The following is an 8,357-nucleotide window of genomic DNA, read 5'->3' as shown; positions in this document are numbered from 1 at the left end:
TACAGTCTGGCGTGTACATACTCTGCCTGCTCTCTCCATTCAGTCTGGCGTGTACATACTCTGCCTGCTCTCTCCATTCAGTATGGCGTATACATACACTGCCTGCTCTCTAGTGTGTACACACAATGCCTGTTCTCTCCATTTACAGTGTACAAACACTGCCTGCTCTCTCCATGCAGTCTGGCGTATACATACACTGCCTGCTCTCTCCATTCACAGACTGGTGCTCTCTCTCTTTCAGTTCCTCTCTCTCTCTCTTTCCCTCCCCCTGTTGGTTGAAACTCTCTCTGGGAGAAGTCAGTCTGCTCTGTTTTCCAGTTCACTGTGTAATCTGTCCTTGCTCTACTCCAGCTGCAGCCTGGCTCTGCTCCCCGACTCCTCTCGGTAAGTGTTTGAACTCTTAGCGCAGGGGCTGGGTTTGCAGCACCAGGAGTCGAGGCAGCGGCGCTCTGCTCCTTTCCTGACCTGACCGGCCCGGCCCGACCTGGCCCGGCCCGGCCCGGCAGCTCGGATCTGCTGAGCCCGGTCCTCCTCTGTTCGGCTCTCGGCTCTGCCCGGTCCGGTCCTTCCCGGCTCGGCCGCTGTCTCTGATCCTGGGACGCGTGGGACTGGGACGAGCCGGCGAGCTAGAGGGACATCACCCAGAGCAACAGCAGACAAGGCTCAGACTGGGCTATCCCAGGATCACACTGGGATAAGACTGGGTATCCCAGGGTCAGACCGGGATCGCATCGGGATATCCCAGGGTCAGACCGGGATCGCGCCGGGATATCCCAGGGTCAGACCGGGATCGCGCCGGGATATCCCAGGGTCAGACCGGGATCGCGCCGGGATATCCCAGGATCACACCGGGATCGCGCCGGGATATCTCAGGGTCAGACCGGGATCACGCCGGGATATCCCAGGATCACACCGGGATCGCACTGGGATATCTCAGGGTCAGAACGGATCGCATTGGGATATCCCAGGGTCAGACTGGAATCACACTGGGATATCTCAGGGTCAGACTGGGATCACAGTGGGATATCTCAGGGTCAGACCGGGATCACACTGGGATATCTCAGGGTCAGACCGGGATCACACTGGGATATCCCAGGATCACACTGGGATATCCCAGGGTCAAACCGGGATCGCACTGGGATATCCCAGGGTCAGACCGGGATCACACTGGGATATCTCAGGGTCAGACCGGGATCACAGTGGGATATCTCAGGGTCAGACCGGGATCGCACCGGGATATCTCAGGGTCAGACCGGGATCACACTGGGATATCTCAGGGTCAGACCGGGATCACACTGGGATATCCCAGGATCACACTGGGATATCCCAGGGTCAGACCGGGATCGCACTGGGATATCCCAGGGTCAGACCGGGATCGCACTGGGATATCCCAGGGTCAGACCGGGATCGCACTGGGATATCTCAGGGTCAGACCGGGATCGCACTGGGATATATATCTCAGGGTCAGACCGGGATCACAGCGGGATATCTCAGGGTCAGACCGGGATCATGCTGGGATATCTCAGGGTCAGACCGGGTTCACGCCGGGATATCTCAGGGTCAGACCGGGATCATGCAGGGATATCCCAGGGTCAGACCGGGATCACGCTGGGATATCCCAGGGTCAAACAGGGATATCTCAGGGTCAGACAGGGCTCAGACTGGGATATCTCAGGGTCAGAATGGGATATCCCAGGGTCAGACCGGGATCACACTGGGAAATCTCAGGGTCAGACCGGGATCACACTGGGATATCTCAGGGTCAGACCGGGATCACACTGGGATATCCCATGGTCAGACCGGGATCACACTGGGATATCCCAGGGTCAAACCGGGATCACACTGGGATATCCCAGGGACAGACCGGGATCAGACTAGGATATCCCAGGGTCAGACCGGGATCAGACTAGGATATCCCAGGGTCAGACTGGGATCGGACTGGGATATCTCAGGGTGAGACCGGGATCGCATTGGGATATCCCAGGGTCAGACTGGAATCACACTGGGATATCTCAGGGTCAGACCGGGATCGCACTGGGATATCCCAGGGTCAGACCGGGATCACACTGGGATATCCCAGGGTCAGACCGGGATCACACTGGGATATCTCAGGGTCAGACTGGGATCACAGTGGGATATCTCAGGGTCAGACCGGGATCGTACCGGGATATCTCAGGGTCAGACCAGGATCACACTGGGATATCTCAGGGTCAGACTGGGATCACACTGGGATATCCCAGGATCACACTGGGATATCCCAGGGTCAGACTGGGATCGCACTGGGATATCCCAGGGTCAGACTGGGATCGCACTGGGATATCCCAGGGTCAGACCGGGATCACACTGGGATATCCCATGGTCAGACCGGGATCGCACTGGGATATCTCAGGGTCAGACTGGGATCACGCTGGGATATATTAGGGTCAGACCGGGTTCACGCCGAGATATCTCAGGGTCAGACCGGGATCACGCTGGGATATCCCAGGGTCAGACCGGGATCACGCTGGCATATCCCAGGGTCAAACAGGGATATCTCAGGGTCAGACAGGGCTCAGACTCGGATATCTCAGGATCAGACTGGGATCAGACTGGGATATCCCAGGGTCAGTCCGGGATCACACTGGGAAATCTCAGGGTCAGACTGGGTTCACGCCGGGATATCCCAGGGTCAGACCGGGATCACGCTGGGATATCCCAGGGTCAGACCGGGATCACGCTGGCATATCCCAGGGTCAAACAGGGATATCTCAGGGTCAGACAGGGCTCAGACTGGGATATCTCAGGGTCAGAATGGGATATCCCAGGGTCTGACCGGGATCACACTGGGAAATCTCAGGGTCAGACCGGGATCACACTGGGATATCTCAGGGTCAGACCGGGATCACACTGGGATATCCCATGGTCAGACCGGGATCACACTGGGATATCCCAGGGTCAAACCGGGATCACACTGGGATATCCCAGGGTCAGACCGGGATCGGACTAGGATATACCAGGGTCAGACTGGGATCGCACTGGGATATCCCAGGGTCAGACCGGGATCAGACTAGGATATCCCAGGGTCAGACCGGGATCAGACTAGGATATCCCAGGGTCAGACTGGGATCGGACTGGGATATCTCAGGGTGAGACCGGGATCGCATTGGGATATCCCAGGGTCAGACTGGAATCAAACTGGGATATCTCAGGGTCAGACCGGGATCGCACTGGGATATCCCAGGGTCAGACTGGGATCACACTGGGATATCCCAGGGTCAGACCGGGATCACACTGGGATATCTCAGGGTCAGACTGGGATCACAGTGGGATATCTCAGGGTCAGACCGGGATCGCACCGGGATATCTCAGGGTCAGACCAGGATCACACTGGGATATCTCAGGGTCAGACTGGGATCACACTGGGATATCACAGGATCACACTGGGATATCCCAGGGTCAGACTGGGATCGCACTGGGATATCCCAGGGTCAGACCGGGATCACACTGGGATATCCCAGGGTCAGACCGGGATCGCACTGGGATATCTCAGGGTCAGACCGGGATCGCACTCGGATATCTCAGGGTCAGACCGGGATCACGCTGGGATATATATCTCAGGGTCAGACCGGGATCACAGCGGGATATCTCAGGGTCAGACCGGGATCATGCTGGGATATCTCAGGGTCAGACCGGGTTCACGCCGGGATATCTCAGGGTCAGACCGGGATCATGCAGGGATATCCCAGGGTCAGACCGGGATCACGCTGGGATATCCCAGGGTCAAACAGGGATATCTCAGGGTCAGACAGGGCTCAGACTGGGATATCTCAGGGTCAGAATGGGATATCCCAGGGTCAGACCGGGATCACACTGGGAAATCTCAGGGTCAGACCGGGATCACACTGGGATATCTCAGGGTCAGACCGGGATCACACTGGGATATCCCATGGTCAGACCGGGATCACACTGGGATATCCCAGGGTCAAACCGGGATCACACTGGGATATCCCAGGGACAGACCGGGATCAGACTAGGATATCCCAGGGTCAGACCGGGATCAGACTAGGATATCCCAGGGTCAGACTGGGATCGGACTGGGATATCTCAGGGTGAGACCGGGATCGCATTGGGATATCCCAGGGTCAGACTGGAATCACACTGGGATATCTCAGGGTCAGACCGGGATCGCACTGGGATATCCCAGGGTCAGACCGGGATCACACTGGGATATCCCAGGGTCAGACCGGGATCACACTGGGATATCTCAGGGTCAGACTGGGATCACAGTGGGATATCTCAGGGTCAGACCGGGATCGTACCGGGATATCTCAGGGTCAGACCAGGATCACACTGGGATATCTCAGGGTCAGACTGGGATCACACTGGGATATCCCAGGATCACACTGGGATATCCCAGGGTCAGACTGGGATCGCACTGGGATATCCCAGGGTCAGACTGGGATCGCACTGGGATATCCCAGGGTCAGACCGGGATCACACTGGGATATCCCATGGTCAGACCGGGATCGCACTGGGATATCTCAGGGTCAGACTGGGATCACGCTGGGATATATTAGGGTCAGACCGGGTTCACGCCGAGATATCTCAGGGTCAGACCGGGATCACGCTGGGATATCCCAGGGTCAGACCGGGATCACGCTGGCATATCCCAGGGTCAAACAGGGATATCTCAGGGTCAGACAGGGCTCAGACTCGGATATCTCAGGATCAGACTGGGATCAGACTGGGATATCCCAGGGTCAGTCCGGGATCACACTGGGAAATCTCAGGGTCAGACCGGGTTCACGCCGGGATATCCCAGGGTCAGACCGGGATCACGCTGGGATATCCCAGGGTCAGACCGGGATCACGCTGGCATATCCCAGGGTCAAACAGGGATATCTCAGGGTCAGACAGGGCTCAGACTGGGATATCTCAGGGTCAGAATGGGATATCCCAGGGTCTGACCGGGATCACACTGGGAAATCTCAGGGTCAGACCGGGATCACACTGGGATATCTCAGGGTCAGACCGGGATCACACTGGGATATCCCATGGTCAGACCGGGATCACACTGGGATATCCCAGGGTCAAACCGGGATCACACTGGGATATCCCAGGGTCAGACCGGGATCGGACTAGGATATACCAGGGTCAGACTGGGATCGCACTGGGATATCCCAGGGTCAGACCGGGATCAGACTAGGATATCCCAGGGTCAGACCGGGATCAGACTAGGATATCCCAGGGTCAGACTGGGATCGGACTGGGATATCTCAGGGTGAGACCGGGATCGCATTGGGATATCCCAGGGTCAGACTGGAATCAAACTGGGATATCTCAGGGTCAGACCGGGATCGCACTGGGATATCCCAGGGTCAGACTGGGATCACACTGGGATATCCCAGGGTCAGACCGGGATCACACTGGGATATCTCAGGGTCAGACTGGGATCACAGTGGGATATCTCAGGGTCAGACCGGGATCGCACCGGGATATCTCAGGGTCAGACCAGGATCACACTGGGATATCTCAGGGTCAGACTGGGATCACACTGGGATATCACAGGATCACACTGGGATATCCCAGGGTCAGACTGGGATCGCACTGGGATATCCCAGGGTCAGACCGGGATCACACTGGGATATCCCAGGGTCAGACCGGGATCGCACTGGGATATCTCAGGGTCAGACCGGGATCGCACTCGGATATCTCAGGGTCAGACCGGGATCACGCTGGGATATCTCAGGGTCAGACCGGGTTTACGCCGAGATATCTCAGGGTCAGACCGGGATCACGCTAGGATATCCCAGGGTCAGACCGGGATCACGCTGGCATATCCCAGGGTCAAACAGGGATATCTCAGGGTCAGACAGGGCTCAGACTGGGATATCTCAGGGTCAGACTGGGATCAGACTGGGATATCCCAGGGTCAGACCGGCATCACACTGGGAAATCGCAGGGTCAGACCGGGTTCACGCCGGGATATCTCAGGGTCAGACCGGGATCACGCTAGGATATCCCAGGGTCAGACCGGGATCACGCTGGCATATCCCAGGGTCAAACAGGGATATCTCAGGGTCAGACAGGGCTCAGACTGGGATATCTCAGGGTCAGACAGGGCTCAGACTGGGATATCTCAGGGTCAGACTGGGATCGCTCTGGGATATCCCAGGGTCAGACCGGGATCAGACTAGGATATCCCAGGGTCAGACCGGGATCCGACTAGAATATCCCAGGGTCAGACTGGGATCGGACTGGGATATCTCAGGGTGAGACCGGGATCGCATTGGGATATCCCAGGGTCAGACTGGAATCACACTGGGATATCTCAGGGTCAGACCGGGATCGCACTGGGATATCCCAGGGTCAGACCGGGATCACACTGGGATATCCCAGGGTCAGACCGGGATCGCACTGGGATATCTCAGGGTCAGACTGGGATCACAGTGGGATATCTCAGGGTCAGACCGGGATCACACCGGGATATCTCAGGGTCAGACCAGGATCACACTGGGATATCTCAGGGTCAGACCGGGATCACACCGGGATATCCCAGGGTCAGACCGGGATCGCACTGGGATATCTCAGGGTCAGACCGGGATCGCACTGGGATATCTCAGGGTCAGACCGGGATCGCACCGGGATATCTTAGGGTCAGACCGGGATCACGCTGGGATATCTCAGGGTCAGACCGGGTTCACGCCGAGATATCTCAGGGTCAGACCGGGATCACGCTGGGATATCCCAGGGTCAGACCGGGATCACGCTGGCATATCCCAGGGTCAAACAGGGATATCTCAGGGTCAGACAGGGCTCAGACTGGGATTTCTCAGGGTCAGACTGGGATCAGACTGGGATATCCCAGGGTCAGACCGGGATCACACTGGGAAATCTCAGGGTCAGACCGGGTTCACGCTGGGATATCCCAGGGTCAGACCGGGATCACGCTGGCATATCCCAGGGTCAAACAGGGATATCTCAGGGTCAGACAGGGCTCAGACTGGGATATCTCAGGGTCAGAATGGGATATCCCCGGGTCTGACCGGGATCACACTGGGAAATCTCAGGGTCAGACCGGGATCACACTGGGATATCTCAGGGTCAGACCGGGATCACACTGGGATATCCCATGGTCAGACCGGGATCACACTGGGATATCCCAGGGTCAAACCGGGATCACACTGGGATATCCCAGGGTCAGACCGGGATCAGACTAGGATATCCCAGGGTCAGACTGGGATCGCACTGGGATATCCCAGGGTCAGACCGGGATCAGACTAGGATATCACAGGGTCAGACCGGGATCAGACTAGGATATCCCAGGGTCAGACTGGGATCGGACTGGGATATCTCAGGGTGAGACCGGGATCGCATTGGGATATCCCAGGGTCAGACTGGAATCACACTGGGATATCTCAGGGTCAGACCGGGATCGCACTGGGATATCCCAGGGTCAGACTGGGATCACACTGGGATATCCCAGGGTCAGACCGGGATCACACTGGGATATCTCAGGGTCAGACTGGGATCACAGTGGGATATCTCAGGGTCAGACCGGGATCGCACCGGGATATCTCAGGGTCAGACCAGGATCACACTGGGATATCTCAGGGTCAGACAGGGATCACACTGGGATATCCCAGGATCACACTGGGATATCCCAGGGTCAGACTGGGATCGCACTGGGATATCCCGGGGTCAGACCGGGATCACACTGGGATATCCCAGGGTCAGACCGGGATCACACTGGGATATCCCAGGGTCAGACCGGGATCGCACTGGGATATCTCAGGGTCAGACCGGGATTGCACTGGGATATCTCAGGGTCAGACCGGGATCGCACTGGGATATCTCAGGGTCAGACCGGGATCACGCTGGGATATCTCAGGGTCAGACCGGGTTCACGCCGAGATATCTCAGGGTCAGACCGGGATCACGCTGGGATATCCCAGGGTCAGACCGGGATCACGCTGGCATATCCCAGGGTCAAACAGGGATATCTCAGGGTCAGACAGGGCTCAGACTGGGATATCTCAGGGTCAGACTGGGATCAGACTGGGATATCCCAGGGTCAGACCGGCATCACACTGGGAAATCGCAGGGTCAGACCGGGTTCACGCCGGGATATCTCAGGGTCAGACCGGGATCACGCTGGGATATCCCAGGGTCAGACCGGGATCACGCTGGCATATCCCAGGGTCAAACAGGGATATCTCAGGGTCAGACAGGGCTCAGACTGGGATATCTCAGGGTCAGACTGGGATCGCTCTGGGATATCCCAGGGTCAGACCGGGATCAGACTAGGATATCCCAGGGTCAGACCGGGATCCGACTAGAATATCCCAGGGTCAGACTGGGATCGGACTGGGATATCT

General features: G+C 57.5%; 1 protein-coding gene across 2 annotated transcripts in view; it reads left to right on the top strand.

The window, feature by feature from the left end:
- Positions 1-243: 243 nt before the first annotated feature.
- cd82b (CD82 molecule b) overlaps positions 244-8,357 on the top strand; it is an 865,856-nt gene continuing 857,742 nt past the window's right edge. Inside the window, exon 1 of one of the 2 annotated variants that reach the window (XM_041196576.1) lies at positions 244-384. The gene's annotated coding sequence lies outside the window, so the exon portion shown is untranslated. The remainder of the gene's footprint in view (positions 385-8,357) is intronic. The other variant, XM_041196577.1, reaches the window with a different exon arrangement.

Source organism: Carcharodon carcharias, chromosome 10 (genome assembly GCF_017639515.1).
Source record: "Carcharodon carcharias isolate sCarCar2 chromosome 10, sCarCar2.pri, whole genome shotgun sequence".
Classification (NCBI taxonomy): Eukaryota; Metazoa; Chordata; class Chondrichthyes; order Lamniformes; family Lamnidae; genus Carcharodon; species Carcharodon carcharias.
This window is presented reverse-complemented; position numbering and strand designations above follow the sequence as displayed.